Consider the following 13,041-nt stretch of genomic DNA (forward strand, 5'->3'; position numbering starts at 1 on the left):
TCAGCTGTTGACCAGGCCAGCCGGCATGGGGCTAACCCAGATCTTGAGCAGGGTAGGCCCCGTGCTGCTAGCGCTAGGACGACGGCTGCGAGAGCATGCGGACCCAGTGGTGCCATGGCGGATACCTCAGGGTCTTGCGGGAGTACTCCCTCTTCTGCTGGCAGGTAGTCGGCGAGCCACACAGTGGTTATGCCTTCTTACCCGCTTTCAGATGCCCGTCCTCAGTTACCGTCATCATCGGAGCATGATACGGATACTGTGGGCGAGGGAAAGGAGTCGGAAGCTGAGTCCGGTAGTGACATCACTACAATCTCCTTCCCCGCTGCCCTGCCGAGGGGAGCAACAGCACTGATCTTCCTCCGGACACCCCTAAGGGGAGTCCATGGAGGAGGACCAGGGATCCTTTCAGTAGGATGCTCAGCTGCTGCTTCCTCACAGGGGACGCCTGCACTCTCATTCCCGGCAAACCTCACGGGTAGATATCGTAGGGCTGTCGAGCTCAGTAGAGCTATGACGCCGCGTGCTTGCACGCTTCCTCTGCGTGTAACGCGGGAGGACCACGGGACCTACCTGAGGGGATCCGAGAGGGACCCAGATGTCGTCAAGCGTATCACGCTCAGACAACATCTGAGCTCTTCCGCAAGGCGAGCCTATTAGCGGTGCTAACAGCTAGCCTCAACGAGAGCTCCATGGGCCTAGCCCATAGGGTGTCCACTCAGCGCCGGGGGGAGGGGCCTGCCACTCCAATCGCTCAACGCGATGGAAAGGCAGGGTCCTTTTTCTCTTTGGATGCTTCTGCGCTACGGTGGAGGACCGTGCAAAGAAGCTACCCACGGTTGTTTGATGGGATCATTTATTAGTTTTTCATACAAAACATAATGTACAACCAAATTTTAGGCTTAAACAGCTGAAAGAGATATCATGCTAATGTATACATATGCTTTTGAGTCATTCGCAACTTTAATTTACCCTCTTTTACAATTTTATTCACTTTTATAGCATTTTTTAAAGCTTTTTCGGACATAAATTGTGCCTATTAATGACAAAATTGGTGGCGCTATTTGGTTACTGGAAATTACTCGTTCAAGCTTTTAATACAAATAATTCCTTTTATTGTTTGATAAAATATGTTTATAAAATTTCTTTGTTGCTTGTTTCACCTATTCCAGCTGTTTTAATGGCAGTATTAACTACCAACCTCTTGCAAATAAAGAAATATGATTTAGGGTAAATAGCGCCATCTATAGTTTGCATTTAGTTAATAATGAAGCCAATTCTATATACATCAAACAACCGTGTACCAACGGGAGCACTCTGAAGAGGTCGGAAACTGCCCTTACCATGGGTAGGAGCTCCGACTTCAGCAGGCCGTGCACCACCAACAGTACCCGAGCCCACTACCTCTGCAGCACCCATTTCTGGAGGCGCAAAGGGTAGCACAGGAACAGCTGGCAAGCCCGAAGAAGAGCAAGCGCTCTTCCAAGGGAAGCTAGGCAGAGCATTCCTGGGGGCTCAGCGGTTTTTCCACAGGGGATCTCCCAGTGGGCGACCGCTTATGGCTTTCACCCAGAGGTGGGAAACCATCTCTTTGAGCGCCTGGGTATGGTCAGTGGTGAGTGGGGGGGTTACAGACTGGCAACCCAGTCTCCCCACATTCGTCTGCACATTTCAGAGGTCCACAGTAGTGCCGTCAGGCCAGACGGCCCCCAGCGTCGGGCACTACTGACAGGGATCACACAGCTTCTCCGCAGGCGGGCGATTGTCCCGGTCTACCCCCGTTCTACGGGTGATCTTGGAGCCATTGGCTCCAAGGAAGACGGCGACAGGAGCCCCATCCGGAACCGCAGGCTGTTGAACACGTTCTTCAGGCCCAAGAGGTTCAGAATGGGGACTCTCGCCTCGGTGCTAGCCTGCCCCATCAGGGGCATGGGAACAGCATCGCTAGATCTCTCGGACGCCTATCTGCATATGCCAATCGCCTCTCAAGATCGGAGGCATCTGCGCTTCTAGGTACAGGATCAAAATTACCAGTTGTGATACCGGCCATCCGGCCTGTCCATCTCTCCCAGGGTGTTTAACACTCTTGGTCAGAGCGGTGGCAGCGTACCTGAAGCACAGGGGTGTCAACATCAGTTGCTACCTGGACGTTTGGCTCATATCTGGACGCACTCCACTGAAGACTACGGGTCTCATGGGGTTGATAGTCCGTAGGGTGCGGGACCCTGGATTTTTGATCAGCTCAAAAAGTCCAGCGTGGTCCCGACGCATGACACCACTATTTGTAGGGGCCCAGATCACCCTCACGGAGGGGTTCGCGGTGCTCTCACCCGAGCGGGGGACGAACATGGTGCGGTGTGCCTGACTCTTGGCGAGTCTCGGGCAAAACCCGCTGTGGCATGGATGAAGGTGGTAGGCCTAATGGCCAGTATGGTAGACCTCGTACTGTACTGCCGTTTCTACGTTAGGCTTACCCAACTACACCTTCTAGCCTGCTTGCAGGCCCAGTCGTCACTCAATATCCCTCGCGGTTCCGTTGTCGGAGATCGCGCGAGAGGAACTCTGGTGGTGGACCCATCAGCCCAATTTGACCCAGGGTGTCAGGTTTCCTGCACCCCCGGTATGTCACGTAGTGACGACCAGAGCGTCAAAGCGGGGCTGGGGGGTGCACATCCACGGAGACTCCGTCTCGGGCTTATGGGGGCCATAGAGACAGAGTTTCACATCAACCTCCCTCGCTTACGAGGAGGTGATCGTGGAATCACATACCGTTGTCCTGACGGATAACACAACCGTGGTAGCCTACCCCAACAGACAAGGGGACTCCGGGCCACCACGATTGAGCCTGCATGCACGACACCTGATAGGGTGGTGCAAGTTCAGGCAGATTACGATGAGAGCGATACACATCGCGGGCGTCACCAGCATCCTCGCGCACAATCTGTCACGAGGAAGGGTGTCGGGACCAGCAGAATGGTCCCTTGCTCGCAGGTCGCTCAGGCGATCTTCAAGGGATGTACCACCCCTCGAAAGATCTGTTCGCATCTCATCGCAATCATCCACTGCCGGTGTACTGCTCAAGGGTCGCGGACCCCAAGCATTCACCGTGGGCGCTCTGTCCATAGACTGGGGAGGGATGACAGCTTATGCAGTCCCTCCGATCTCACTACTCATGAGGGTGGTGGCCAAGATCGGGTGGGAAGACTGCATTGTCATTCTGCTAGCGGCAAGGCCGCTGGCACTCCCAGTACCAGATCTACTCCGGATGCCCGGAGCGGAGGTACCAGTCTATCACTAGAGCACCTGCAGTTAGCTGCATGGCCCTTACCAGGGAACACGCAGCGGAGGGATACTTTTCATCAGAAGCTGTTTTTTCATCGCCGGGGCTAGGCGGAAGTCTACCCTCCATACGTATAGCCAGAGTCTGGCTCCATACTACGCTTGGTGCAATGAGACAAATAGCTCTCCCGCTAGAAGCCTCTGTGCTGCTAGTTCGGAGTTTCTGACAGAAAAGTTCCAAGCAAGACTTCAGCGGGCCACTGGGGCCAGCTATAAGTCAGCTGTCCTCTCCATGCACTTAGGTTTCAAGACGGGTCGACTATCATAGCCGATGGGTACCTGATTAGTCTACGCCTCGACGGTATGTTCAACGAGTGTCTACCAAAAAGGAAAGTGATCCTCCTAAGGGATCCCAACACAGTCTTAGATTACTTTAAGGGTCACCCTTTTGACCTTCCGTCCAAAGCGACGCTTAAATACGTAACTCTCAAGATGGCTTTCCGGTTTGGCGTTGGCTTCGGGACGGCGGTGCTGAGTTGCACACGGTCTCGAGGTTAGCTTCCGTGTTCACAAACACTGGAGCGACACTGTTTGGCGCTCTGTTCTCGTGACTACTGAACGGGCGCGGTGCATACCGACATTCGTCCCTCTCCAATCCCCAGGGTTGGGCAAGGTTGGCTGAAGCCAAAGATAGGCTGGGGTGTCCGATAAGGCGCTGCAGCACTATTTCTTCCGAACACAAGCCTTGCGAGGGACTCACGACCGCATTCATCACCCTTACAGAGCCTTTCGGTCCAGCCGCTGTCGCAATGGCTGGTCCAGGTGTTGGTGGGGTCCGGGGATCGCGAAGGTTTCGCGTCCCACGACCCACTCGACACTGAGCTATCTCATCATCTTGGGTATACCGTTCGGTTGTCCCTTGAGGAGATCTAGTAGGCGGTGTCCCGGAAGCCACCTTCGTCCTTCTCTCACGATACTTCCGTTACGTTAGTAATCAGAGACGGGCGGAGGTTTACCGGGACATTGTTCGGGCGATCATAATACGGTGGTGTACGGGTACCAGGTTTTCAGACTATACAGAATACTCAGCATGGTAAGAACCAGTGTCGCTATTCTTAACCACCAAACTTATTAAGTAAGGAGGTTTATGTCTGTGATCGCGTGGTCTTTTTGTTTCCCGACCGTTGGGGAAAATATTTTCTGACCTCGCGAAAACCATCGTTACCGCTCCCGATCCCTGATCAGATGCTGACCAATCTTGTACCTCCATCCGTCGGTTACTTGCTAGATCGATCTTTCAGATGTTGATGCAAGAAGTATCTTAATCAACATCGAAGCGGTAAGATCGACCGTGTACTGAGTCTAGTCCCAAACAGAAATGTTTGGTAGACTCATAACCGTCGCGATCTTACCTTTCCGATGTTGATTATCCCGACCCGCCACCCCCTACAAGTTTGGTCCGAGTAGGGGATCCCAAGTCGGATAAGGGCGATCATATGGTGTGACGTCACCTTTTGGGTGAGTCCACCGGGGATCGGGGGTTTTGTTATTTATTCATTTATGTGGGACAAAATGACTATTGGTTTTTAGGCATCTCGGGATCGATGCAAGAAGTATCTTAATCAACATCGGAAAGGTAAGATCAAGACCGGTTATGAGTCTACCAAACATTTCTGTTTGGGACTATTATATGCTATTTACTAGGCTTTAGGATGATATTTAGAAAATCATTAAAAATAGTGAACCAACAGGACCCAAGCTTATTTCTGTTTCTTTTATTAGAGTTATAGTTTCTTTACCACTGAACACCACTTTTAATGTTCTTTGACCTTGGCGCACAAAATTAATGAGGCGTGAAAATGACGCAAAATAAGAAAATTTGACCTTTGACCCCAATTTTCTCCTAGCGCCAACAAGCACCCATCAATTTTGTATTTGCATTTGATTCTAAATAATTAGTTTATCCACTTCTGCTTGCTTTTTATATGGGTGCTTAATGGCGCAACGAGTTTCAAGCCACAGAAAACAACACAAGGGCGCTTTTCACTAAGATTTTAAACTTGTTTATTACGATGCGCCAATGGTAACCCAACCATTTTTGTGTGTAATTGTAATGACACCATAGAAGGATTCAAAAACAGTTTTCTATTTACTGGGCCAATGTTGGCGCACAATTTTGTACTCACTGCTAATTGATAAACCATTTAACGATGTTTTGGGGGCCAAAATTTCATTATTTTTTTACGGACAAACAAAATGAGCGAGGAAGCTAAAACTTTGGGATTGTTTTCTTGGACCAAAGTTGCATCATCCTATTTTTTTAAAGAAAATTTGTGATGCACTTGAATCACAAGAGTCTGAATCTTACAGACAGTGGCTCTTAAATTGTTACATCTCTAAAACTATACATCTCACATCAACAAAACTATACATTTTTGGAAAGCTTATGTTCCAAGGAATCCAACTAGGCAAAAATGAAGTTTGTATATACAGCGTGCGTAAGAAAATATATAGGGTGATATCATGAAAAAAATTAATTTTACTAGTAAATTCATAATTTATTGCATTTGCTACTGATATGGAATACCTGGAATGTATTATAATTTTGTGGCAGGCAACACTATGAGCTTAAATAAAATGTATACTTTTGCCATGTTATGAATATGATTGACCAAAGTGGTGATACAGGGTGTGAACATATATGGTCATTTTCACGGTAAAGGGTGTAACTTTGGATTTTTAACATTTTGATCCGTAGTTTTCTAATAAAGCCACAGAATTCCATGATTTTTTGCCACATAAGTCATCTAGTTAGCAGCTACCTTGGGTAGCATAATCATCTTCGGGAGTTACTGCGTTCAGTTTTAGCAGGCTTAAATGTACCTAATATTGCCATTTTGAAAAATGTAAAAAACAGTAACATGGTTGTAAAACCCTGGGTTTTCTTCAGTTAGTTCATGGATAATGTTTCTTATCCTGAAAGTACGGTCATATGTTCAGTAAACACTGCCACATTAGATTTAATTGTGAACAGCCCTGTATTTTTGAGAACCGGACTTCGATATTTGTCGTTTCGGAGGCTTCATTTTCCGTTAACAATTGTTAACAAACTTTGTGGGTATAGCTTTGGTTCATAATTCTTGGTTATTTCTTCACTTCTTCTTGATTCATAACAGTTGATATCTTAACTTGAAATGGGTAACACAAATTAGTTGATTTGCAAGCTTTTAAAATTTGTATAAAATCTTGACTTCAAAGAGCCGATTTTCCGTTAACTTTTTTGAAGCCTCCGAAACAAACTGTTCAGCAAGCTTGGGCAAATATAAATAAAAGAGCTCATCCAATCTATTTATCAAAATGTAGCAAAGTAGATCCTCAAGTCACTTGTTTTTAAATCATGGAGATATATATCACCGTTTGAAAATGGGACCCAATACAAACTTTCCGTTAACAATTGAAGCCTCCGAAACAAATGAAGCCTCCGAAACAACAGTAAACTTAATTATCATCTATGCATATCTAAATTGGTATGTTCCATATTGATATCTGCATTGTAATTGTTGCATGATATGTGCAGAATGTCATAAATTTAAAAAAAATTGATATTATGGTTAATGCTTGAAAAATATACTGATATCCAAGAAAGCCCGTTTGGGAGGCTTCACATGCAAATAACACCATACTTAACAAATGGGTGAAAAAAATTATCATGTTATAAATCTGCAATATCTGCCGCATAGAATCATTGATTCAATACACACAAGAAAATAACAGCTTAGATGATCCCAACAGTGAAGGTTGCAAAAAAACTACTTCTGCCATGTTTAACCATTGTAAACATGAAGCCTCCGAAACAAAAAAAATGACTTGCTGTGATAATTTAATTTTTGTCACAACTGAAATTCAATACTTAGAAGCAAAGCATGAAAATTGGTAATTGTGATATTTTTTACCTATTTTTTCATGTCAACTTGTAGTAGTTAGCCAACTATTTTACTTTTATGATCACCTGTGTTGTTAACTGAAGCCTCCGAAACACAAATCGCTTGAATTGCCAATTCTAAAAAATAACTCCAATTTCTGTGAAATTGGCTGGGAGGTTCCTTTCATCAAGTAGTATTTGTACATGAAGTTAGACATTTAAATTATTTTAGGAACCCAATTAAAACTTAAAAAATATGTTTAAGGTTGGGAAATTTCCATTGCAAATGACCCTTGATGTTAAAAATTTTCAAAATTGCAATTACAAACATAGCAAAACATGGTATAAAATTTAACTTATATCTGTTGACTTACTTTGGAATGGGATTTCACATGTATTCCAGCTTTCATGTCATAATTTTCTGAGCTTATGTAAAATACATTTTTCTTAGATTTTAACCAAAATGTTATGGAAATGTCAATTTTTTATCAGAAATCAAAAGGTTTAAGCCTTGAAACACTATTTTACTGGAATTTAAGTTGCTTCTATGCATGATTACAGTAAACAGAAACATATTTAAGTGGTTTGAAATTTTGACCCTAAAAATCAAAAGTTACACCCTTTACCGTGAAAATGACCATATGTAACTTCACGCACAAAATGTTGATTACATTTTTGAAGATATTTTCTTTAGAGTGTATCCTACATTTATTTTACCTGCATATTTGAATTCCTGGGGTAAAAAGCTTTCCAAAAATGTATACTTTTCCTATCTTAGGGTGTATAATTCTCAAGATACAACAATTGAAAGTCAAAACGCATGTCGTGACTGAAAATCTTGGCATTTGTGTGTAAGTGAATAGGAAAAAATTGAGGTTCTTGTGACTTGCGGTTCTCAGTGAATACTTGTTAACACGATTAGATAAAATTAATAGCTGAATATGAATAATGAATGATCAAGCTTGATTTGAAGTATGATTTGCAAGTATAGCATACAATTTGGCAATGATGTAATTTAAAATTCAAAAGGATGCCATGTCTCCCATAGAGAATGCACATACTCCACTACCGCTTATCCACTACCGCTTATCCACCAGGTTAATCTTCGTTAACATTTTGGTATTTTTCACTAATTAAACAAATTGGCAATCCAAATTGAGAAACATATTTGAAAATTAGAATAATCAGGCTGTATAATGAGCCCAAACTTGATGCAATTGGACCAAGAATAGCTCTGCGACAACAAGTTAAATCTGAAAGAGGAGGGAAAAATGTAACGTCACCAGGTATTTTGGGGTCCCACCATAAGACACGTGACCTATTGCGCATGCGCAAACATAACATTTAGCCTGCATTTACCAGTCGCACTAATTGCTAAGCATTGAGGTCAGCGCCCAAAATGGTGAGATAAACTAGGAACACTTCATAATTCAGTTAACGGCATAGGGAGTGAGACAACAATAAGGTCGCATGTCACAAATAGGTCACCCAAAAATGGAGGATCCGTAACATGAAAACGCTTTCTTCACACTTCAAGTTTGGTTTATTCCAAAAGTATAATACCTATTGTAGAAAGTTTGGTGTCATTTTGTAGATAATTATGTTCTTTGTCAAATACAAAAAAACCCAAGTCAATTGGACATATACTTTGAGATTTATACTTCAATATGTAAGATGTGTCAATGGAGGATCCAGGCGGGAGAGCCGGGTGGGAGAGCCCCATAGGATTGTACACAAAATTGTGAAAATATGGCCAACTTTAAACCTTTGTATCTTAAAAAGTACAAGTAGCATGGACCACAAATTGCACATATATCATCCTGGATTGTAGATCTACCTCATAGTAGATCAAATGTAACAAAAGATGTAACTAATAAATTGCCTAATTAAATGCTAATTAAGACAGTTTTTCCTATATGTTACTGTACAAAGTGTGCATGTAGCGCTCCGACATTCCAAGTGGCTTATCTCTTGCCAGAGTCACCCTGCTTATTCAAAAGTACACATATTTTTAAGGAAATTTGATGAGGAATTCAATTATGCTATTAGTTTTAGTGCCAGAAATGGAGTTAAAAGTTTTGATTGATAATGTCATTAAAATTGTAAAATTATTTTACAATTTTTGACCACCCTGTATGTTTAGCATGAGGATAGCAAACTCTTTCTTCCTAATTTGCTTGAAGGGCCCATGCAATGTCTTTCTGAATCCATATTTATTTTGAGCTACATAGCTTTCAGAAAAGAAAAATATGGGGTTCATCATGACAAGAAAGATGCTAATTTTGTTGTTGTTTCACCCTGTATATTTCTTACCCACCCTGTATTATGATGTTATACTTTGTTGATTCGGCATCCTTGTAATATAAGCTTTCCAGAAATATATACTTTTAATGGTCTAAAATGTTTTCATTAAAAGTTGTGTTTAAGTGAATCAAAATTGGTGATTTTTTTCTCATTTTACATTATGTTACACAAAAGATGACCAGTTCATGACATGCGACCATAAGGAATATCCAGGGTTGCCAAATGCAACAATAAATAAGCCCAAAATGCCAGCAATAAGTACGGATTTGAGCGACTGGTAATTAGATTAACAACAAGGCACAGAGGAGAGAGTACTCTGTGCAACAAGGTCCGCAGCGTGAAAATATAAGCGCTAAAATTGATGGCCACCTAATTTTCACATATCGAAAACACACCAATATCATTATTAATCAGTGTACCACCAAAAATATCAATAATATTATTATAATTAAATAAAATCTTTTATCATTACTATTTCTATATCTACTAGATTGCAAGTCACTTGGCTAATTCATGTCATTGTTGACATACTTGTGTCACGAAAATAGCATCATGCATAGCATATGCCAGCATCAACGATATCGTAACCATAGGGGGAAAATACAAAACAGATATACACATTTCAGAGATATAAAGTGTTATCAGATTCCTTCAAGAATAATTTATACAGTTCTGTATTTCTTTATATATACATATGCACATAGCACATTAAAAAATAAGCCATCTTTGCGAAACACAACAATATAAATCTGTCTCCCCTACGCATAATAGAACATTCCCATAAATTAAGTACACCGTAAGCTCCTCCCATCTTACCGACTACTAAACAAATGCGACCGAGAACGGCACGAGGGATTTTGTCCTGAAAATTGTTTCATCGTGACGATCAGATTTTCCTGCCCAAGCGGGTAAAATATGGTCTTTCCGCTACACAAAAATGTATAGATTGTCATGATAGCTATTGTTATTATCGGAAAAGTTGGTCAAATCTGGCATATCGCGATATCTGGATTTGGGTTGCTGAATCGGCAGCCGGTAGCGCCATTTCTACACAGTGGCATGGCATTGCTGTGCATAGCACATCGCCATAGAATATGATCATTTATACCATTGTCACTCACAACTTTTTGATATCATTCTCATCCATATTTTACTGGTCAAATAAAATAAAACAGGGGTATGGTGTCCCGATTTTTTTTTTTTTAAACTTTTTCCCCAGGGCATGGGCAGCTTGGCCAGTCAGTGCTTAGTACTGCCTATGCTCTACTATTATACCTGGATTATATTTGAAAATTTTAAATAGCTAGGAATAAACACCAGACTCATCGCAAGTGGAGATCACTTCAAATCATGGTTTAGAAATACAGAGTTAAAACCATGTGACTTGGGGGATGATTGAAGTGACCTCCACTTGAAATGAGTCTGGTAGTTATTCCTAGCTATTAATGTTACATTGATTTTAAATACATAACATTTTTCTGTTTTCCTTTTAAGTTTGTGTGACAGTAACTTGTGCTCCAGTTCACTGTCAGCTACTTACCAGCGGTGGCTGTGACGCAATTCAAGATGAGATTTATTGACAATGATGACCTTAGGGAGTGGGTCAAGGACAATCTGAAGAAAACAATATTCCAGAAGGTAAGATAGATCTTCGAGAGCTTCTTTGGAAACAAAGTTTAGGTACAGTATTTTGCAAAGATCTTTCACACTGCCTGATTTGGGGCAGTTTATGGCGTAAACATGAATTCAGGTTCTGAATGGTTTAAAATCATGTCATCATCACATCAGCACCACATTTGCCGATCATTCTGCGTAGCATCGTGTGACGCAAGTGTGATTTTACGCGATTAAATTGGTCAGCCAGTGCGATAGGTCTTTGCAAAATAGTGTAGTTAATTTGGATCTGATGAGGAGTGAGTTTCCCTCCTACTTCTTCTTGATTTTAGGCCCATTCATTGGATATACATGTAAGCTAAAACGTACTGCAGCACTTTGTAGTAATAATCAAACTTATACACACTGTAAGCAGAGAAGATCCCAACATTACATACTCCTTCCAAAACAATCCATACATTCTGATTGTATGAATATTTATGAGCATTAGAGTGTGATCGGAAATTGGGTAACATTTGGTGAAAAAATAGGATTTATTCAAATTTCCATAAAAAATGGTTTTAATTTGGTGGAAAGGATTATATTTTAATAATCTAAAAGAAAAAAAAAAATTTATCGCATAAATTTTGTGTTTTCCGATGCCGCTAAAGTTGCGTGCATTATTTGTAGCGTGAGGGACGGACACTATGTTGCATTTTATGAAAATACTTCTCTTAGGAAGAGATTATATGCTATTGTCAATTTTTGTTTACAGATTATTAGTACAACCCTTGCTACAGGAAATATCAATGAGATTTGTAATTGGATGTCTTCCAGAAGATAGGAGGGGTCATGGAAGGTGAACTCTAGAAATTTGTCCGTCCCTCACAGATAAAAATCCAAAAAGTTTTTTCTCTGAGAAACATTTCAAGGAATTAAATTAGCATATACCCTATCTATCAATATTAGTGCTCACCTTACTAGAGATAAGAAACTAAAATTCCCAATCTTTAAATCTAAGAGTTATTAGTCCTTAATTAATGTGAGGGACGGACATGTCCGTCCCTCACACTAACTTTATTTTGGATGTACAGGTACCAATGTATGTTGAGTGAAAATATTTTTGTTTACATCAATAGTGCAACCCCTGCCACATGAAATATCAATGAGATTTTTTAATTAGATGTCTTTCAGAAGAGAGTTGGAGGTCATGGAAGGTGAATGCTAGAAATTTTGTCCGTCCCTCACGGATAAAAATCCAAAAAAGTTGTTTCTCTGAGAAATATTCTAAGGAATTAAAATAGCATACACCCCATCTATCAATATTAGTGCTCACCTTACTAGAGATAAAGAAACTAAAATTACCAATCTTTAAATCTAAGAGTTATTAGTCCTTAACTAATTAAGGGACTGACATGTCCGTCCCTCACACCAACTTATTTTGGATGTACAGGTACCAATGTATGTTGAGTGAAAATATTTGGCCACTAAATATTAAACCCAATTCTTCTACCCAGTCAGAGAGTCTGTCTAAAACAAATTCATGCCAATCCCAGAAGGTCATGCTCTCAAACATTTGGAATTGAAGATCCCGTTGCTAAAAAAGAGGGTCTGTCCGTCCCTCACACCAACTTATTAAAATTAATATTATTGTTAATTACTGCTTCTTTATCAGTAAAACTACAATTGGATATTGAAAACAAACAGCATGAAGTAAAACTTCTGTGTAATTTGAAATTAAAAGTGAAATACACACTGAATAAGATATTTAGGCCATCATATGTCCGTCCCTCACAGACAAGCTGTCCGTCCCTCACACAAGTATTTAGGGGGTATAATCATATGATATTTCCACTGAACTTGAATTATTTTGACAACTGCATTTCATTTAGATGTCAAGGATAGCATTAGGGGTGGATTTGGAGAAATCTTGCCAAATTTGAAAT

At 41.4% G+C, this 13,041-nt stretch overlaps 1 protein-coding gene across 4 annotated transcripts in view; it reads left to right on the plus strand.

The window, feature by feature from the left end:
• LOC140137603 (uncharacterized) overlaps nucleotides 1-13,041 on the plus strand; it is a 54,745-nt gene that overhangs the window by 17,368 nt on the left and 24,336 nt on the right. For all 4 annotated transcript variants that reach the window (XM_072159338.1, XM_072159336.1, XM_072159337.1 and 1 more), the window contains exon 2: nucleotides 10,997-11,140. The gene's annotated coding sequence lies outside the window, so the exon portion shown is untranslated. The remainder of the gene's footprint in view (nucleotides 1-10,996; nucleotides 11,141-13,041) is intronic.

This window comes from Amphiura filiformis, chromosome 17 (genome assembly GCF_039555335.1).
Source record: "Amphiura filiformis chromosome 17, Afil_fr2py, whole genome shotgun sequence".
In the NCBI taxonomy this organism is placed as follows: domain Eukaryota; kingdom Metazoa; phylum Echinodermata; class Ophiuroidea; order Amphilepidida; family Amphiuridae; genus Amphiura; species Amphiura filiformis.